This window comes from Pseudopipra pipra, chromosome 3 (assembly GCF_036250125.1).
Source record: "Pseudopipra pipra isolate bDixPip1 chromosome 3, bDixPip1.hap1, whole genome shotgun sequence".
In the NCBI taxonomy this organism is placed as follows: Eukaryota; Metazoa; Chordata; class Aves; order Passeriformes; family Pipridae; genus Pseudopipra; species Pseudopipra pipra.
This window is the reverse complement of record NC_087551.1, coordinates 41144661-41167016: the sequence shown is the minus strand read 5'-3', so window position 1 is coordinate 41167016 and position 22356 is coordinate 41144661. Positions and strand designations below refer to the sequence as shown.

General features: G+C 40.2%; 1 long non-coding RNA gene across 2 annotated transcripts in view; it reads right to left on the bottom strand.

Annotated features, from left to right (window-relative positions):
• Nucleotides 1-3997: 3997 nt before the first annotated feature.
• LOC135411361 (uncharacterized) overlaps nucleotides 3998-22356 on the bottom strand; it is a 40461-nt gene continuing 22102 nt past the window's right edge. The window contains exons 2-6 of one of the 2 annotated variants that reach the window (XR_010429111.1): nucleotides 12481-12521; nucleotides 11069-11163; nucleotides 9415-10709; nucleotides 6047-6441; nucleotides 3998-5215 (exon numbers count right to left, since the gene is read on the bottom strand). This is a non-coding gene — a long non-coding RNA (uncharacterized LOC135411361). Of the gene's footprint in view, nucleotides 5216-6046; nucleotides 10710-11068; nucleotides 11164-12480; nucleotides 12522-22356 lie in introns of both variants that reach the window. The other variant, XR_010429110.1, reaches the window with a different exon arrangement.

Genomic DNA, 22356 nt, shown 5'->3' with positions numbered 1-22356 from the left:
ACTGTTCGCACTTTCCATGTGGAAAATGAGAACACTACCACAGATTCAAGGATCTCCTTTTAGAAAGAGAAGTATAAATATGAGAAGATTATCACATTTACTATTTAAAGTCCCAGTAACCTGCAGGATTTCTTTCTGTGAGTGCTGCTAATTGTCACACTTACAGGAAACAGTGAACTGTAACTAACAGAAAGGAAGCTGGTTAGCTTGTGTTTTGCTCTGAGAGAGAATCAAGCCAAGCCAGACTTTAAGTTATTGCAAGCATGGACAAGTTTGAAGGCCTGAACAGACAACCTCTATTTGCAGAAAGTAAAACAATTTTGGTCCATGATTTACTGTTCTGGAGGGGCAGCCGTGAGGCTGAATCTCAAACTGATGAAAGGGCGCCTAACACTTGCCCATTTGTAATCAGAGTAATCGCGAGCAGCCAGATTGCTGGTAAGAACACCCCAAGTCTACTGTGCACTGGTAGGACACAATTATTACCCTAGTGTCAGTCATAAAATATTTGGTGGCCAAACTTTCCTTTAAAGTTTCTCCAGAAGTGAAACTCTGAAAGGGAATGCAGTGATTTGGAACAAGTTACATATAAGCAAAAGCTTAAACAAATAATTTCCACAGCTTTGCAATTACTTTGCCCATTCCACCTTGGTAATGCAAAATTGGTTTTGTTTTGCAAAAGTGTTTACATTTAACCTGATTATTTTGGCTTTCTATTAAAAATACTAAAACATTATGTTTAAGAATTAATATTAAACTATTGCAATGTGACCAGAATGAGATGATTAAATACTTTCAAAATATTTTAAAGGAGGAATTTCCTTTTAAATACTTTTAAAACTTTGATTCCTATTTAGAATATCAATTTTCAAATACTTAAATTTCTATTTTCTAACCAATTTTTGCCAGTCAAAGCACCCCACGGCACTACTTAATTTTCACTGTTTTTTTGTCCATTTAATAAATAATATCTCTTCTTATAGCTCATTCAGAATTTATTGCTGGAAGTATATTTCTGTAGGGAGTTCTTTTTTTATGGCCATGACACACTTCCTTCCAAAATTTAACTTATTGAATTCCTTTGGTTTTCTTAGCTGACCTGGGCTTTCCAGGAAGAAATATGTAGCTTAATATATTTGCAGCAATAAGAGCCCTCACACAGCTGATGAAGCAGTAGCACTGGCTAAGGTTAATGGAGAGAAACAATCCCCTTAGAGCATGCCTGGTGTGGTACCATGGAAATCAGAATGATTTTGCTGAGCAAAGAAGACATTTTTCTTTGAACATTGCTTCCTTCAAAGTAAACTAAACTCCAGTCCCTCTCCTCAGAACCATGCACTACTTTCTAAGGCTGAGACACATGATGGATGGCCCACATTGTTTGAAGACAAAGCTGTTTATAAATATCTCAACCTACAACAAAGGGCCTGATCTCACTCATAACAATTTTAGCCCAGCTTTACATTAGCTTATGTGAAAGAAGATCTGTACTATTTAAACTCTGGAGAGTAAAGTTTCTTCCAGAAACGTGATCTGCTTCCTGTATTTAAAAGATATTTATGCTCCCCCTGTAGCAGGCTGAAGTCTGCAGGGATTTTTTTTCCTGAAGAAAGATTGATTTATGATGTTCTGTTCATGTTGCTATGTAGTCAGTCCCCTCTGAATTTAGAAGGTCTTTAACTTTTTACCTTCACCTGGAGGACTTAGCAAATGCATACAGAAAAAGGGGATCACCGGGATGAGGCTATCACCTGATGACACCTGGGCCAACATGACATCATACAAATTTCTGTATCTCAAAACACAGACTGTGAACAATAAGAGGCATGTTGATAAAATACACCCTTTCCTCATTTTAATGAAAATAAGTAATTAAGATATCTTCCCTATCCCTCCTTCTACACCCTTGCAGCTTGTTACCTGCTTGTCCTCCTTTCCAGGCTTGATGAGAAATATCCATAGTTTCTCAAACATGTACCAGTCAAACTGATGGACTCACATGTCTCAAAAGCAGCGGTGAAGGCAAGCCAGAAGATTAGAGAAATGCCGCAGTAGGTCATCCAGAAGAATCAGCTCTGGAGGGGAAAGCAGAGTCCATTAATAACAAACTTGCTTCTTTCCACTTCAGAGCTCTCAAGGTGCAAAGTTTCAGATGTGCAAGACTTGACAGGCCTGTAACACTCACAATTAGGAAGTGCAGGCAGGGGCATTTGGCACCAATGAGATGGTTCATGAAGAAAATGTACCATTTCAGTCATCTGAAAAGGGGAGCATTAGACACTTGTCACAGGCAGAAATTGGAGGAAGATGGCAGCTGAACGAGGGCCAGGGCACTTGTAGCCAGGTCACTGAGAAGACTAGAGTTTAGGCAGTGGGAGAGGAGTGCCTCAGTGATCAAAGACCCAGAGAAGCAGTGCATCTTAAGGAATGTTGCAGGGAGCAGCAGTGCAGTTGGAAGAGCAGTCAGTATCACTGAGCCAAAATACAAGACTTCTCAGGACCCAGAAAAAGAGTCAGTGAAGTCAAAGTTGAAAAGAAGCAAGCTCCACCATGGCTAGACTTAAAAAGAGTACAGAAATCTGGTGAATTTCAAGCCCAAGCAAGGGCTCAGCTCCTCCATGGGTGAGTCTGAATGGCTGACAATGGAATGTGAACAGCCCATGCAGTGCTTGGCTCCTGCACCCACTCATAGGCAAGCAGCACTAGGGCTTTGCAAGAGGCAAGCAAGCAGGGGCAATGCCTGATTAGCATGGGACTGATGGGGCTGGTTTCTCCAGTCTGAAACTCACTCTTAGTAAGTTAGTGTTTAGCATTTGCTGATTCAAACAAAAAGAAAGGCAGAAAGTTCACACCTCAGACATAAGCAACATAAGATTACTCAGCTTTCCATCTGAAATACATTGTAGGATGCAAAAAGATAAGGAGAAACTCACCAATTCAATCTTCATAATTAAAAAGAAATTAGACCACTCAGTCAAAACAAATAAACCCTTTGAAACTGAAATTGCTTTCTTATTGCAAATTATTTTCCCCTTCAGCTCGTGGGTTTTTTTTTATTCCTTATTTCAGTGTGGCAAGAACTAGAATTTTGATTGTGTTTTTTTGGCTTGTTGGTTGGGGTTTTTTTAGGTTTATAATCTCTGCAGGGCTAGATTATTATATGACCATCCACACTAAGGTCCTGTTGGCTTTGCTGGTCTACAAGTAGTCAAGTTTACTTTACAAGGGAAATCTAGCTTGATCCTGTTCTTTCACGAATATTAACAAAAGTTGGCTTCATTTAAGTCAGCTGTCTAAAACTAGTGAAACAAGCAAAGGAAAATAAAATGTCTGCATTTCTACCATTGTTTGTTCTACAAAACCTTGAGAGACTGAACAGTTATTTTCTCCATCATTTCTACTTTAGCAAAATGTTCCTAGCCATCCACCTAAAGCTTACCATTATGTTTGCTTTTTAACAAACTACACCATATCAAGGGTTAAAAACCCATCTCTTGAATTGGTTTGGAGCACAGACTTGACTTATATTTGCTCAAGATTGCTTACTTTAACATATCTTGAACATACTGGTAAAAATACATCCTGTCTCAGGGCAAACAAACTGCAAAAGACTAGCTGTTGATTTTTTCCATGTGATGAGTTAACATAATATGCATGGTAACTGTATATACAAAAGGATTTCCCAGAGAAATGTGGATTTATTTTACTACAGGAGGAAAATAAGGGAGCATATTAGAGCAGTCAATGTGAGAAACATAGATTAACAATGTGCTTGGCACTGAAATCACACTGGTGTACAGCTGATTCACTTCTGATTTACATTAGTGCAAATTCAAACTGGTTGTGACTTTCTGGTTAATGTGATGGTAAAACTCCCTCCTTAGTCACTGATCTGCAATGTTTCCCTTGAGGCAACTGTGACAGAGTGATGATTTCAAGAAGGCTGTTATCATTATGGCTCTGTCACTGTCCATAGAACAAAATGAGCTTCGGAAACATGAACTATTCATTAAACTAGTGCAACGTGGAACTGGAAAAAAAACATTGTATGAAGAAAATAACACAGAATAAAAGCCTTTCATCTTTATACAACTCTGTCCTGCAAATAATACAGAGTAGAAGCAAGGCAGTGTAAAATCAGACCCCTCCATTAGTCTATGTAATTTAGACAGTTTTCTTGACTGTCTTTATATTTGTTATACTTGGTACTGGCGAATCACTTCTTGCTACATACTCTTCAGTAATGATGATGTAAACTACTGCTGCAAGTGACAGAAAAAAAAATATTTCCTTTCCTTAGACAAAGAATTTGAGTCCTCATGGAAAACGAAAAAATCTGATTATTCAGCACCTGCAGCTATGGCAACCTGCCAGAATAATCATATAGTAAAGTACAGAGCAGTGGTAAACCTCTACTGCAGTCTGCCCAAATCAAATATTTTCATCACAGAACAACATGTACCTAAATCTCTGCCCAAATGTCTTATTTCTTTCAACTGTTTCCTGTGTAGCTGATGCTAAGTTCACCCTGGATGATTCCAATCACAAACCCAGCTGGGAGGCAGCTAGGAGTGACCCCCACCTACCTCTGCTTCACCCTCCCCATCCAGCCAGCAGCAGGCAGCCTGGCCTGCAAACATCACCCAAGTGCACTGCAGGCTGCACCATGGTGCTGAATTGGAAGTCTATGCCAGCAAATTATGTTTCAATACATCAGCAAATGTTTTTAGAAACATCCTACTTATCAACTGCACTCCTCACAGTAATTTTTATAGGAAGCCAAACATGGTGTTACAGAATAAAAGTCTTTAAAGGTTTGTTTTACTTCAGAGGTTTGTCTGCCTTCTTCCTCTGCCACAGAAAACCTAACGTTTCCCCATATATTTGTCATTCTCAAGGAAAACATGCACATTTGATGTACTCAGAATATTTGATTTAGAATTCATATGCATAAAAATTCACTGAAATCTCATTTGCTTTTACTGGTTTTCTTTTAATACAAGAAAAATATTACTGATACTATGCAGGATGGCGAATGGTTAAAAAAAGCACTTCACAGATGCTACAATGCCATTTCTTTGTCTCAAGCAGAAAGGTTTGGACTTTTTCTGTTGGAGTGAGATGTATAGCATTTCAGACATCTCTAACACCATTTGAGACCTCCTAGGACATCCAAGCCACATCTGATGCAGGCCTTCTGGGAGACCATTGCCTGCTGGAGAGAGAGGAAGGAGGTTAAGCAGAATACTGTTAGAGCATCTCAGATGATGCTAGATGATTGAAAATTGCTGAATGGTTTCACAAATATTGTTTCTTCCAGTGAAGAAGAGCAGGTAGTTTCCTAGTATAAAAAAATCTCTGCCAATTATCCCTGGAGACTCCATATCCAACCCCTCTCTCACTCTGCTTCATTTTAAAGCCAATTTTATGCTAGGGACAGAAGAACATTTCCTTAGCTGCTAAGTTCATTTGTGTGTTAAAAACCTGAAAACCCCTCAGTCCATATTTAGTTCTCAGCTGCCACTGAGGCCTTCACCTTTAGAAGAAAATTAAAAATCTTAACAATCCCAGAGAGATAACTGACTATAAATGTACCTTCTCAGATTTACAGATACATGTGCAAGAGCTCTGATGGGTCTTGGATCCATTTTCTTAGAGGCCAGGCCATTAAGAAACTAGACATTTGTTGAAACTACTTATGGGTGCCCAGTATAATATATATATAATATATATATATATTCTATATATATATAGAGAGAGAGAATATATATATTTTATATACATATATATGTATGGGTGCCCAGCCTTGTATATCCAGATAGTCTTACTATAAAAAAAGCCCTGTTGAAGCTGAAAGCAAATGTTTTACTTCCATAAACTGATGGTTCCTGGATCTGAATCTCACTTATTCACAGCTATTAACATTTCTCAAGCTTAGAGTGTGTCATTAAGAGTATAACAATGTCAACGTAACAAGGCATAACAACTAACAAACCAATTTCAGTGAAGCATTTATAATGACAGATTGTTACCAGTTTTAAAATACCTCTCATACTTCCTTATGTCTGGAGTTAGAAGATATCTTCACAGGCTCCTTGACTGATTTAACAAAACGCAGATCTTTATCCTTGTGACAGCTGCCCTGAGTCTGCACAGGCAGCAGAGCAAAAGGACACTTGCAGGGCGTGGTGTTGCTGTCCTGATACAGGTGCCAGGATGGAGCAAACAACCCGAGCCATAAAAGGGCCTGTTTCTTCCCTTAACAATAACAGGTGTGCAAGGTGATCAGCTCAGCTCACGGAGACTGGAGATTTTCATGTTCAGCAAGAAGAGTCCCACTGGGGGCACCTGATGCCTTCATTTTGGTAATGGCCCCAGGCGCTATGACAGATTGAAGGGGAAGATACGCAAGCAGAAGTCCAAGGGCTTGGCCTAGATAATCTGAGACGTGGTAAAGAAGCAGATTATACTTGTCACATACATTTTTTTCTTTTTGAAAAGCAATAAATTAGTGTTATTATTATTTTTTAATGTGGATCCTTTCCCATTACCCTCAACCAAGCTGAGAAGGACAGCTGAGGGTGAGCAGTTACACTAAAATATAGGAGGACATCCAGTAAGCAAGGCTGGGATGTTTGTAAACAGGAAAACAACTTTGATTTATGCTGTTCGGGAAAAATGTCTTTGTCTTTAAAACTGAAACTCTTTGTGAATCAAAATTTCTGTGGGTAATTTTTCACTTTTTCATCAGACACAGAAATGAAATGCCTTTGAATCATGTCAGCCTTGATAGAAACCTCTCAGATGAATTTGTGGAGTGTCAGTTCAACACTAAGCTGTGTCCAACTGAATTGCTGCAGTGCTACACACAAGACTGCAGCACAACATAAGCATTCCCATAAGGACACTTTTCATGTTGCCCCTTTGGCCAAAACATTACATGTAGGTGGGCAATGCATGGCTGTGGTGGGGCCAAACACTCAGCCTGGGGAGAAAAATTGAAAGCAGAGGAGCTGGAAGAAAATGTCCCACAAGACTCATATTCTCAGTCTTCTGGACACATCGAAGGTAAAAACAAACAAGCAAACAAAGAAAAGACTAAAAGAAGGCTTTTGTTTCAGCACTAAACAAGTGCTATGACTAAATGTGAGACTGGAGAGTTTGTGACTCCCCCAAACTACCTCAACTTTTCACTCCAAGTCATGAGGAATTAAAATTAGCAGTATCAGAATTTTTCAAAGGATGGAAACCCTGGTCTTATGCCCGCCTACAAGAATAACCTCAGGTTTTCTGCATTTAAGATGGATATGGATAGGAAAAAACTGAGATTTTTCTTTTTTATATTAGTATTTCAATTTGTCAACGATTCATGAAGAATAGAGTCTATTGATATACAATCAGAGACAGCTTTTTCAAAATAAAAATAGCCAGCTTTTCTTTTTCAGATGAAAAATGACATTTAGCAGAAAATAAAAGACAGAAATCCTGCAGTATGCATTTCTAAGAGCTACAATTATAGCTCACCTCTCTCCAAAATAAATTAAATCCATGGTTAACAATACTTTTTCTAAGAACCAAAATGGCATTTAGACCATCTTATGCCCGAAATCTCTTTCTTACCTTGTTACATGTCTGATACTCTTTCACGTGTGAAAGATTCCTAGCAGGACAGGTGTTTATAATAGAAGTGACAATGAGAACTTGATGATTTTCATGTTAATTTAATGAGTAATGTGAAATCATTAACATTAATTCTCTTTAATTATAAAATAAGAACATACTTTTCCTTTGATTTTGAAATAGCACAAATAGAGCTGTTGCTTTAAATTGATGCTTCAGGCAAGCTCACACATTCCCTGATCACCTTAACATCTTATATACAGGTGCTATGCACATTTACTTGCACTACATGCCCAAGGGTGAAAGTGTGGTTCAGGCTGCACAATTAGAGTTATCAAATATTTATGTAGATGTATAACTCTGCTGGATATGTTTTAAGTGCTTCAATGCAAGAAACAAAATATGCGTGGAGGAAAACAATCTGCACAATACAAAGGCTATCCACATGCAATAATTGCTGAGATCTTTGTTCAAATAATACTACCCACCTTCTGCCTTTTTTATCCCAGGCTATCAAAGAAATAGTGTTACTGAAAAAAATGAAAGTAGAAGATCCTAGATTTCTGTCTCACTTAATTCACTCCTTTCTAAACATCTGTATTCTAAAGTGGCAATGCTTTTCTTCCACTTCCTACCGTTGTAACTTGATACAGCAATTGCAAATACAGAGATAAGGTATTTAAAAATGTGCTGCCTTGATCATAGGTAACTTCATATGTCTTGCCAAAGGGCAATAGGCTTCTTCCCCTGGGATGCAGAGTCAGATATAGCTATTTCCAGATAATTTACGAAACAATTTTATAGTCTCAGGATCCCAAATTAAGGTGTAATGAAGTGGAGGAGGTCTATGTGCTATCACAGCATTTTGTGATAAGTAACCTTCAAAGGAATGTTAGATAAAATGGTCAGGTGTGTACTTTACGTACACCATCTCTGGGACCTATCCCCAACTTCCCACCTGGAAAAAAGCAATGGGCAAATAGCTTGTAAAACTTACTAAATAGCAGGAATTAATGCCTGGTTAAGGGACTTTCAAGGGGCACCTCATCATGTAGTGGCTTTCAGCCTGGGATCTGCAGACCTGGGGTATGTGAAAGAGGAAAAGCTAAGGAAAACAAGGCTATTAACAAAAGAGGCTTATAGACCTCAGTACCTTTACTGGAGGATATGTTTGTCCCATCAAATCAGAGCAAAAAGCCCTCAGCCTACTCTAAGCCACTGTGTAGAACAGCTCTATCTTATAAAGTAGAAGGATTGCCTCCAAAAGAGACAGAAAAAACCTGACATTTAATGACAGTCATTTCTAACATGTTCTCTGGAATAACATCTTTCATATTGCATACTCTTCATTGTACGGTAATCTTGTCATCATTTTTATTTCAGAATTAACCGTGCAAATTTACTCTTTGTCGTGAGAAGTGATGGATGTTTAATTTTGGTGTCTAGCTGTGAAGGTCAACATTCTCTGAGTGAGAATCTCAGATCCTTTTGACTTTGCACAGATTAATTTACAATCAGTAGCTAGACTTCTTTGTGACTACTATGTCTGCCATAATCTTCAGTATCATGACACCCACTTTGTTTTATAAAATGCACAGCGACTAATCACTGGACTGTATTTGGAAAACCCCACACACCCACATCAACTGAATACATTTTCTGGGATCTCCACATATATAATTGAGTTTGCATTCCACCCTTGAGTTTTCGCTTACTTGTTTTTAGGGTCATTGCCCACTTAGCTGTCTGCAAGCAAGCAAAAAACTCTAAAGACAGAGTCACTCTGGTATTTACCACTACTGGGGAGCTGTGTTTGACAGGGCCTTCGTATCCCCCAGAGCAGGGTAGTTGGTGTGATCAGGTCTGAAGAACAAAGCTCTGCTTGGGTTTTCTCACAGCCACAGCTGGATGGAGAAGGGAACCGGTAAGGGATAGAAACCTTCTTCCACTTCACATCTATTTCCCTTCTCTCTCACAGGGAGCATAATGGGACTTATTATCTCTATCAATAATTAACAAACCCAAGGGACTACTGAACAAGTGTCACGACCAGCTCTGGTAAAATCCAATTGTAAATCACTTGTGCTTGGGCTTGCACCAAAACTGGCTCTCACATACCTCTATGGGACTAGTTCCTGAGAGGCAGAACTGAAAGCACTGCACATATCTTCTGGAAGAATCAACACCTTACAGAGTATGCAGAAATGTGTTTCTTTGCCAGAAATTATACAGCACCAGGTTGGACCAAAAATTCCTTGTTGCTATGGTTGCCACTTGCTCTAAATCTTTTTACTACTCCTTGTTGAACAGCAGCAAAGGAGAATAAAAACATATACAACACTTGTAATTGCCTGGTGCATATTTTAACATTTCTCTTTAGTGGCTGCTTTAAATTATGCAGTAATATTGCTGGCATGTTTCTCCAGTCCCTCTTCCCTAAGAGGATACATTTTACAGTGCTGAAATTGGACACTGGGTGTAAGAATCACACATTTGAATATTTTTTTCAGGAGAAGACGTGTCACATGCAATGTATTACAACTCAAGCTGTAAAAATTAAGTGGCATTTGCATTCATTAAGCATACATGAAATTTAATTCCATTAGGTCCAGCAACATTAAGGTCTGTCTGTTGCTGCTGATGTTACAGCTTGAGGACATTATATCTTCTGGCTAGATTCTGTTTCATAACCTAATAAAGTCAGGAATTACATCCTGGCTTGATGCCTTTGTAAATCCACCTCAGCAAACATACGACATGAAAGCTGTAGATGTAAATTATTTATATTCATCATTGTCCAAATTATTAATTTACCAAAAAAGGTTTAACAGATTAAGAAAACTACAGGCACTGTGCCCAGAGCAAAACTAATTTAAAAGACAACAATACGATCTGCTGAAGCCAAACCTCACTTCTAATCTTCCCACTTCGTTACAGATACAATACAGAAGAACTGTTAACATTTCATCGAGGCTACTTAAAGAATCAAAAGCTTACATTACATTTCAGTCAACTTACCAGAAATACTGATCTGCACAATCCCCCCAGAAAATCAGGGATACTTTACTTTTTAGATTTTTGACTTTTAGCTGGAATAGAATTTAGAAAGAAAAGGAAGGCAAAGTATAAAACAATTTGAATTGCAGCTCTTGTAATTTGTTCTGCTGAAAGGATAGTCTGGGTTCAGTACAAGCTCAAATTCAGCAAATAAACATATTTGGACAAATTACTTTTGTCTATATGTAGTTTCACAGAAGACATCGTGACTGAGAACACAAGACTGCCCTCCTAACTACTCCAAAATGAAATCTATCAATTAAAAAGCAAAAACTGAATTTTTATTGGCAATTTATGTGACATGAATCCAGGTGCCAGTATAAGCTTTCATCAACAGTCATTATTTTCCAACTATCAAACTAACCAGCGTTCATGAAGTAAAAGTTCTTACCTTCCAAAGTCTTTGATTTCTTCTGTGATTCTTAATGGCATTGTCAGGCTAGTCCTTCTGTAGGAAACACCAGAAAAATGAGCTGAACAACACATCTATTTCCATGGAGATGTGAGGAATAGAAAATGTTTACTTAATTATGTACAAATGATGCCTTATTTTCCTCTAAGTAGTTTTCCAGTGGTCTAAGATGTTATTTTTTCAGAAATCAAAGTTCTTGACTGTATCTACAAATCATTTCAATGACATAAATGTTCACCATAGGCAACATATTATCATTTTTGCCTTTGCAATCTTATTTTTGTTTCCCTTGAAAGCATGCTAGAGTGTATATATCTTATTTGTATATAATTTACTTATATATGTATATAAATAAAAATATAAAATTAAACTAAACTCATGGGAGCTATACTTCCATTTCCAAACTATTCTGTCCTCTCTTTAAAAAGTGTCTCAATCTACCAAGATAGCCTTTGAAATTCTTCAGGTCTAAGCTAAGTCACCAAGCTTTCTTCATAGTCAATGGAGAGAGATAACAACCCTCAGAAACCAAATTTCATCCTAAAATAGGTGGCTTAGATAAGGGAGCTAAGCCATTTTGTAGATTGTCCTCTAGGAAAGTATACATTGAACAGCTTAGGTCACTAACTCTTAGAAAGCTCAACTTAACTGAGATCTCACCTGTTATCTACTTTAACTGGAATCCACCTCGAGAATACAGTCTCAGCAATATGTTTTCTATGAATTTATTGTAACTTTGGGAGAAGAAGTTAAGACGCTGTACATCTCTTTATTTATGAGTCAAGATAGACTGTTTCATCCATAAGAAAAAACACATCCGGGATGACTTAGCAACAAATGGTCCAGACTGTCTTGTATCCAACTTAGAGAAAAAGCCATAATGTAATGTCTCAGTCACATTTAGGAAGAAATTGAACAAATAAATTTTTAGGAATTTTTTTTAAAAAAGTGGTATTTCATTTTGTGTTTTCTAGTTGTCATATTTTCACATTGGTGTCTGTCTGGAACTTGACAGATCACAAAATATGAACCTATTTCTCTGACACTTAAGGCTGAAGAAATGCAGAAGGCTGTGATCAGAGGCCCCAGTCGCTTTGCACTGCAGAAGTAATACAAAATGTGCAGAAAAGGCTCTTCAGGGAAAGCTGATTTTACTCCTGTCTACAGCTCCTCTGCAGACTTTATATGCATAGGCTGATCCCAACCTTTCCACCACAGCACTCTGTGTCACACCTGTGTAAAAACATCCACCTGAATGCAGTAGGACTCTGAGCTGGGTGCCAGAGTGCCCCACATTTCGGGCCAAGGTGGTAGCAGAGGGGATGGTGATTTTTCATGGGTGCTCATGACTCAGCATAGGAAACTGCCCTTCATTTACGGAGTGCACTTACCTTCTTCTCCTCGTCTCTCCAGCCCAGCACAAAGCTCCTGTCTATAACAAGAGAAGCATGTTTTATGTAAATCACTTCCCAGTGGAGTCACTCATTATTAATGTAGACAGCTCTAAAGAGAGAAACTCATGGCATTTAGCAGAAAGAACTGTTAATGAAAATGTCATTAAATAAGTCAATCTGCAAGCCACAAAATGGCCTCTCTACCTGTTTCTTCTTTTCCTGTCTTCCACACCTCTGCATCTCTGGGTGCATTTCACTCAAGTCAATCTTTTTTAGCATCAAGTCACAGCTTTCCCTGGAGAGGGGCATCACTTTCTGGTAAACTGCTCATATTTGAGAGGAGGTGCTATTTAAACATTGTGGAAATATGTCAGAAACACACTGGGTCAGTATGGGACTAAACAGCAAGGCTGAGGAAGAGGGGACTCCAATGACTGGCTGTAGATGAGGCAATTTCCAGTAACACTGATCTGAAAAGTATAATGCAGCCCCTGCTTTGCTATGTATTTTGTAGAGTTCATGATTGAGCCTTTCACTCGCTTATATCTTGCAAGTGCTTCGTGCTTGTAATTTCATATTGTTCACTGGAATATCTTTCTGGTCACATGTACTGTATGTCATAGGGATCTTAGATGATCCAAATAGCCTAATCCAACAATTCTGCTAAAAATTTCCCTACTCCTTCAGACCATTTATATCTGACCATATTAACCAGAAGCAACTGTCTGATAAACTGACCCAAACTGGCAGTGAACATTCCTTTTTCCTTTGTTTCCTGAGGGCTTTCCACTTCCACATCTGAATGTTGAGGGTTTTCCTCTGGAAAAAGTAGCTATTGCTATCAGGGAGAGGTGTCTCTGGTACAGATGCACATGGCTCACATTCCTAAGTTATGAAGGGATTCACCTTTCTCCATAGTTCTGAGGGATATCAGGATCTGCATTGTAGGCATGTGCTTATATTAAGCCAAAAGTTTTGTGTGGATTAAGTTAGTATGTTTTGTTAAAATAATACCATCCAATATTTTAGGTGCACAGAAAGTGATGAAAGCATATATCCAAAATTCTGACCATTTTTTCCCTAACATTATTGGTCTATTAAAAAATAAAACTTCTCTGCTCACAAACCTTTTCTCCTTTCTGACCTGATAGAATTATGGCTATAATAAATAACCTGAAGTCTGTAATCACGGGATCATAGAGGGGCTGAAGTTGGAAGGGACCTCTGGAGGTCACCTAGTCCAACTCCTCTGCTCAAGCAGGGCCACCTAGTGCTGATTGCCCAGGACCATGTCCAGATGGCATTTGGATATCTTCAAGGATGCAGACTCCACTACCTCCCTGGGCAACCTGTGCCAGTGCTCAGTCATTCTCAGAGAAAAAAAAAAGTGTTTTCTGATGTTCAGGCAGGATTCATTGTTTAAATCCACTGTTTAAACTGTATATCAACCCTTATTTGTGCTCAGTATACACCATCCTGAGTGGACAGTACATTCCTCTTCCCATCAGCTTGGAAACAGACTTTTACACTTCAGAATTACAACCTAGCAGTGGAAAAAGGGAAAATTAAGAGAGTCTGTTTTTTTCCCAGCATAGAGCAGCAATTCAACATGATGTGGTAAAAAATGGCAAAAGAAAGAGGCATCATTTCCCCATTCTGCAAAGAAGTAGAGGCACAGAGAGACTGCTACCAGCCTAAGCCTGTTCCCCCTCCCCTGTGACTGTACTTGGCAAGAAGAAGGAAAGAGTACTGAAAATAGTCATACCAGGCAATAATAGACAGCCAGCGATGGGCAGGGAAAAACAAAGCAAAGCTGTTTATTGCTGAAGTGTTGGGAAATAAATGAAAGTCCAACAGACAGACAAAAGGCAACCAGCATTTCAGGACACTGCTCTTTTTGCCTTTGAAACTTGAACTCCAGTTTGACAAATGGCACTGGGGGAGGCCACTAGCACGTTCTGACTGCTGTGGGAGGCCCATGGGACAGACAGCAGTGCTGTGTGATAGCCATAGTGATTTGCTGTGGATCACCCCTGTATCTAACTGCTATTTATTGTGCAGGACACATATAACATTATGCCTCAGTGGATGTACTTCACTGTCATGCCTGATCAAAAGTGTTGCCTTGGAGCAATCTTAGCTTGAGAGAACCCCAAGCAGTTTTATAAGTAAGAAGTCACCCCAAGGTGACACTTGAGAGGAACAACATTAAAGTGTACTCATCTCTCTTGTGTCCCTGGCTACTTCAGAAGCTCACAAAGAAAGCTTAGCTCTGCTAGCTCATACTCAGAAAGCAAAAGGACCCTTATGCCCTTGTTCATGTTTTATCAGTGCTTCCTAAGTGGAAAACTAACTAAAAATGCTGACTCTAGTCATGAACACTGGAGTTTTGGGTAAAGATAGTTAAGTAAAAAATTTGTTTTAAGGATATTTAAGTAGAGATAAAAATATAAGCTAGTGATCTCACTCTCAAACACAGGAGGAAACCAAAAGCACAGAAATGACAGTTCAGGCATGATCTCAAGGCTCAAAACAGATTAGTTACACACACAACAGTCATATACCCATGTCCACATGCAGGCAATTCCCTTGATCAATGCAAGCTACAGTCCGCAAAGGATTTTCCTTTAGCCCCAAGGAAATGCCTTCACTGTGCAGGGGGATGTGCAGCAGAGATACCTGAGCTAGCTCCAGAGGCAGCAAAAGCCCAGGGAGTAGAGGGCACACAGCATCTGTGCTAATGTGCCTGGTTGACACAAGCCAAGTGCATGTTTCTCAGGCGCAGGGCTGAGGCACCACCATGCCATCTCTACACCACCCTGCTACTGTTCTGCACAGAGACAGCCTCAGTGTGGGGAGAAGGAAATGCTCCCACCTTGAATCCACTGTATGCAGGCAGTCCTTTTGACATATCCTTCTAGCCAGCACTTATAGCACTGCTGCCAAGACCACACTTTCTTGCTCCTTGATTCAGCCTGACTACGGCATCTTCACTGTTCCACCTAAACTGATTTTCTCTCCATTGGTACAGTATCCACAAGCAGACAAGCAGATTAAATTCTCTTTATGCTTTTCACTTACTAAGCTTATTCATAAAAGTAAGGCTCAAGCATTGTCTTACAGCCTTCAGTCAGCTTTGTGTTGATCTGCTGAAATTAGGACCACAAATCCTCTGTGACGGGCTGCAGCCAGCAGCTGAGAAGGGGTTAAGTGAAAATCCTTGGGCCGGATCCTTGGGCAAAATGAAAAATGCCACTTCTCAGTAGCTGAGATAGGACTTGTCTTAGGCAAAAGCACTTGGAATGGGGCTGCCAGTGTTATTTATGTCTTCAGTCTGACAAAGAGTTGAAGGGAAGGATTTTTTAAAGATTTATCAACATTTCTTATTTGTTTAAGAGCTGAGAAATCCCAGACAGGAGCTCTCTGAGAAGACACGTCTCTCCCAAAGGCAGAAGAGAGCCTTTCGGTCAGAAAACAAGTGGGGCAGCTTGCTTAGGAGCAAGAAGAGCTACAGTAGACCTTTACCAACCAGGTCAGCACAAGAACCCCTGGTCTCTGCTATGCCAGAGGTCACCACAGGCACTAGAGCAGCCTCTCTGCTTTTATAGTTGATGCAATTTTTAATCTGCCCACGTGAATGCCAGTAAAGGCACCAAAATTATCATCACCCCACCCAAATGCTTTTGTGGCATCAAGTACTCTATTAGATTTCTCTTAATTTGCTGTACTAAAAATGGGAGGAAATAGCTATTTCCTCTCACTTTTAATCCACAAAGAAGTGTAAATTTTTCATTATTCAGAAATTCTCTTTTTTTATCCTACACAGTGCAAATACTATCAAGTCATAAAAATTAACCACCCTGAAAAAAAAAGGGTGTATGGACATCTACCACAAGACTTTGAAATCCAAAATACAGTAAAATTAATTTAATTTTTCTGAGCTTCTTGAAAGATCCAATGCTGTCAAACACTTTGAGATAGTTCATAAAGTTTTTCAGTGAAATATTTTTTAATCAGAAAGTAGAAAGCAACTGAAACAAGTGTGCATTTTGCAGGCAAACATAGCAGCATTGCCAGAACTTTTGCCGGGAAAGATTTTTCCTCTCTAGGGTGTGATTTATGGTCAAAACCTAAGAGAGGCTTAGAATTGATAATAGCCTGAAGTCCTGGGTTCTCACAGACTTGAACTTAGGATCCCCATGTACTACGCAGGTACTATGAATCACCAAGCTATTAACTGCCTACCAAATCAGCCTTTGACTTTCACAGGTTGGCACTGTTCCATTTTGCATTTAAAAAACAATTGAAGATTGTGAAGGAGATCCGTAATATTTCTGTGGTCACAGAATTTTTCTGGAATGTGGGAGGCGGGCAATGTTGAATCTTTTTCACCTGAAGTGAGTTGATTAATGAACTGTTTGCTATGCTAAGTAAGGATCTTGCTTTGTTTCTGCATTTTTTTCCATTAAAATAGAAAGAACTTGGTTTCATCCCTATACAGAACAGAAAAGGGCTTGAGGTTTTTTTAAACTTCAAAGTTGTGTACAACTAGAAAATCATGTCTCACACAGCTGTATGAGATGACTCATCCCTGTAAGATGGCTGTAATTTTCTTTTGGGACACTCAATAGCTTCCAAGTGAGCACACAGCTTCAGTGCAGCACATAATGGGCATGTCCTGAACTGTAGGGGCTTCTAAAGCAAGCCCAGAGTAAATGAGGCTCCTTGGAGTTTGGGAACAGAGATACAGGTTTAATACAGTCTTGAAGAAAGCTGCAGGAGCTGAGAAGTTGCAGGGTTTGTACTTTGCATGTCTTTTTACCAGAGCTCTACTGCTTCATGCTCAGTGAGGATCAGGATTCACGAACAGAAGGGTTTTTTAAAGCAGCCTGCTTTGGATATGGGCAACGAAATGAAACATTTATTGCAGAGAGACCACACAGTTTTGCAGTTTGGGTGGATCTAGGTTCCATTTTAGCCTTAAATCAACCTTGGGATATAACAGTTCATTCTATTCTAGTGCCCCTGCTTTCACCTTACCACAGGTTAACCGGGGGCCATCATACAACCAGTTATTGTTTCATGTAACCCGCAATAAAACTACCTGTCTGGATCACTGCACACTTATATATCAACATGATATAGGAGTCCTTGGTCCTGCTGTTTCAGATATGAAACTGCAATGAAGTGTATCCACCATGTCAAAAGCTACTCTTAGGACCACTTAGCTGTGCAAAGTGGAGTGTACCCAGAAGATTTCAGCTGCATGTATCCAAACCAGCTGTTTCTGAGTTGTGCCATTACAAATACAGTCTGCATACATACTTATATGCACATCCAGCTAAGTGATGTGGGAACAACTGCCTGCAGGCTGGAATTTTTACCTGTGAGTATCCCAGGATGGCTCAAAAGATGGTCAAAAGAAGGCTACCTTCTGCGGCAACATGGCATCTGTGCAGTCCAATTTGCTGTGGTTTCCCACCTGAGCAGAGCTGTAAGACTGTGTAGCATTAAACTTCTCACAGCTCTTCCCAGAGTATCTGAAATCTCCTCCTTCTCCTCAAGCCCAGGCAAATGTCCCTCCCCAGGCCCTGAGCAAAGTGCCTTTGAAATGGTCAGGTTCAGGAGGGAAATGTCACTTCTCTTGCAGCCACTCAGCAGACATAAGACCATATAATGCCTGGATGTATACCATGACTCTTGTCCCTTCACCCTTTCACCCCCATTTCCTCAAGCAGTCAAGATTAAAAAAAAAAAAACAACAACCAAACCAGTAACTTCATTAAAACTATCTGCTTCACTTGTAGCAGGAGTATATTGTACTGAGAATGTATTCCCTTTGCAGATTAAAAGTCAGCTGCACAATTCTTTAGGACAGAATAAAACCAAGTCCCCTTCAAGCAAAAATGTGCCTGGGTGTCTGGGGATCTTCTGAAAGTCTCCAGCTCGTCAAAGACTGAAATCGGAGAGAGCTGAGAGAAAACACAATGAAAGCAGATGCTGATCTATCTTTCCCAGTCAGTGCTCACCTACATCAGCCCCAAGGAAGAGCATGTAGCTGCCCTAGCATTCCTCCAGCAATTACTTATCTTTTTCTTGAAAATCTCAGATGGCTGAAGGCACACCATCCATTTGAAAAGCTAGTGACAGTTGTCCTTTCCTTTCCATTCCTCCAAAATAACATTTTTAGATTGGCTCTTACAAACATGAAATACCATTTTTATTCTGAAAACTTCCTGTGAACACTCAGTAACTCTTAAGACCTGGGAGTTGGGCAGAAATCCTCTGGGATGTACACAGTGCTGCCTTCATTTTAGGTGTACTGGGTTGTAGCTGACACATATAGACAGTAAACATGAAATAATAAAACTACATTTATCTGCACATACTGTTTAGCTTGTGGCCATCACCACAGTAGATAAAGCTCTCATTTGTCCCATTTGGAGAGATAGGTAAACAGATTTAGCTTCAAATATGAATATCAAGCACCTATAGTATTTCCTGTGTGACAGATTGTATGTGGTTGTGCATATATGTATGACAGTGTTGGAATATTTCAAACACTAAATTGCTGCATCCAGAGATTGGTAAATTAAATAATCATTCATTAGTTACCATAGAGATGCAGATGCAATCTCGGTGAACAAAGAAGGAATGGGTCAGGACAGACACACAAACAAAGAACAATGCTGACAGAGGCAAGGCCCTGCATTGATTTTTGTTAATATATTTTTATTTATTAAAGTTCCCTACCTGCAACATCTTTTTCCTTATTTGCTGCTGTTTCACCTGCCTGCATATACTCTGAAAGACTCAAATCCTGAGCTGGAGCAAACTGGTATCGCTCTATTGACTTTGTCAGAGAGCAGTCAGTTTACAGCAGCTGGGAAATATGACCAAAAAAACAGAGCATCTAATTCTCTTTAGCTTCTGCAGCAACTGAATACTACTGCATCCTCTGCTACTTTATAACTTCTTACAGCAGTGCTCTCCTGTAAACAGACAGGGAAAAGCTGGCTTTCCCAAAGCCGGCTGGCAGGTTCAGGCCTGCAACTGTCATTAATTTCCATGGCAGTTATATAGCTCAGCCTTCTAGTCAGCCCTGAGAATCTCATCAATAATCCCTTTGCCACTGACAAGAGAAACAGCATGGGATTAAGAATATCATAGAATCATAGAATGGTTTGGGTTGGAGGGGACCTTAAAGATCATTTAGTTCCAACACCTCTGCCATGGGCAGGGACACCTTCCACTAGACCAGGTTGCTCAGAGCTCCATCCAGCCTCTCCTTAAACACTTCAAGGGATGGAGCATCCACAACTTCTCTGGACAACCTGTTCCAGTGCCTCCTCATCAGACAGGGTTTAAGCAGAGAGGGATCTGACGCCTCGCTCAGGCCCTTCAGTCCTCCTGCTCATAGGTAGTGCTGCACTCAGATGCATCATCCAGACACCTGCAGCAACCATGCATGAAAGCTCAAGCATCTATCTGCAGAAGGCTAAATGAGAGAGGGAGAAAGATGACTCAGCTCTCCTGCGGGTCACCAGCAAACGTGTCCATGGTCAACTGTCTGATGATAACATGAAGTGACTTGCCTTCTGAAAGGCCAGTTAAAACTTCTTAATCTATTTTTGCACATGCATTTGGGTAGAAGAGAGTGAGCTGATAGATAGAAACTGTGCGGAGACTAATGTCAAGGTCTGGGCTAGAGGACAGGGTCTTCCCCAAGCCAAGGCAAACCACTTCAGCTTTCCCCTCCGTCATACACCCCCTCACCTCATCCAATGGCAACAGGCAGATAAGCACCTGGCCTGTGCTACCCTGCACAGTAAACCAGCAGCAAAAAGCAGTTCACACTGAAACACCTACACAAGCACCTGATGTAGTTACAGATCTCTCAGTTCACTCCATCACCATTTTTTGGCTGGTGATGTAAGTGACAGAGGAAAGGGGCTGACTCCTGGGACAGTAACAGCCCAGATAAAGCAAACACAAGGACACCAGAGCACATGTGTCAGGCATGGAGTGGTCTTAGAACAAATCCCCACTACACCCTGAGTTCGTTGCTCAAAGTTTGTGGCTATCTTGTCCAAAATCAGTGTAAATCTCCCAAAAGCTGTGACTAGAGTCAGCTTTTGGCTAGTAATTCTCTAACGAAGTCCATGGAGAATGGGTGATGTATGGAAACCCCTCATAGGAGATCTCCCATATACCAGAAATATTATGTAGACGCTTCAAGAAAAATCATTAACATCTTAGAGGAAGAGGTGAAAGTAGGAAACTGCAGAGCATTGTGCTCAGGTCTGCTTGCAGTCCATCTTCACAGTATCTGAATATCTAGTGGCTATCCTTACTACTAATGGTGTAAGAAGCAGCTGCAACTACCCCCATCATCCTGCAGCAGGCACTTACTTGCAAACAAGCCCCAAGCCAGAGGTGCAACGTGAAATTCTGTGCAGTTAACAGAGGCTGTCAGAGTATGGCTGATGAAAGCACACTATTTTCTGCAGTGTGAGCTAGACACTGGGAGCAAAGCAGTCTTGTTGCATTTTGGGTAGCAATTTCATCCTTTTTCTTACTCTATTAGCCAAAGACATCTGCTCAGTAATGTCTTAAATACCTCAGCATCACACAGCTTTTGTTAAAAGAGCCGTAGTCCTCTAGTGCTTTAGGTAAGTAAGTATTATATCTATTTAGACCTCTTGAATACAGTAAATAATGGCCATCTTTACACAGAAATCATTTTGAGGGGGGTTATCTGGGAGTAAGAGAATCAGTATTAAGCTTTTTCCTACTTCAGAAAAAAAAAAAAACAATTCATTGCAATATTGTGAACTGTGAGAAGAGAAAAGCTTATGTTTACAAATCATATTTTTGCTACATTTTAGCTGATTGTAAAGACTCTCCATATATAGTCTGTGTCCTGCAAGCAGACCTCTGTGAAGAATAGTCTGAAGTTGCTAGTCCGTCCGCACTGTTTTATTTCTACTACATGTGTAAGTGGTTAACAGCCTTAAAACAACCACTTTGCATGCACAGCACTCTGAAAAGCACAAAACCTTGAAAATACGGTTCGTCTCCTCTCTCGCTTCCACAGGTACTAACTGGGAGTAATGCTGTTGAGTGCAAGAGGAAAGAAATATTTCCCTCATACTGCTGCAGCTGCTCTGCCCCCACTGTCCTGTGGGCACCATCGCTCCCTGGGGATATGGCCTCTTACCTAGACTCATACCTCTGGCAGAAAATCCTCCCTCCTCTGCAGCAGATTAAATGGCTCCTCATTTCCCTCTGCAACAAAGCAAGTGCCTCTCCGCAGCCAGGCTCCATCCACAGGACTTGCTGTTCTCCTCAGGCACCAGCAAAGCTGGGGCTGTGAACACTCCTCCCTATAAGAGACATGTCCTATGCTCTAACCCTGTGAAGTTTTATAATGGAACCGCATATGGGAAGCACACTGACATCGTTAAGGTTAATGGTATAAGAACAGAAAACACATCTACAGGCAAATGGACTATAATAATTGCTCAAGAGAACAATAAGAGCAATAATTGCAAATGGCCCTCTGGTGTGCTTTAGCAGCATTGTTGTCATCATCCTAGTCTCACAACAGGTAGTACGCTACCTCTGATCCTGAGGGACGCAATACTTTCCACAGAGACTCTCTGTACGTAACCGCTGAGCACATGCAATACCAACACGTGCTCTGTAACTTACTGCATACCCTAAGGCACTGCTGGGTGTCCCTCCTGCAGCTTTGTGGCATTCGGTGAAGGGGGTGATGCAGCTTCAGCTTTGCATATGTCTTGCCTTTGACTTCCCAGCCAAATGGTCAGCTACTGATTGCAGGTGTTTGGCAGCAAGAGGCCTTCTGCA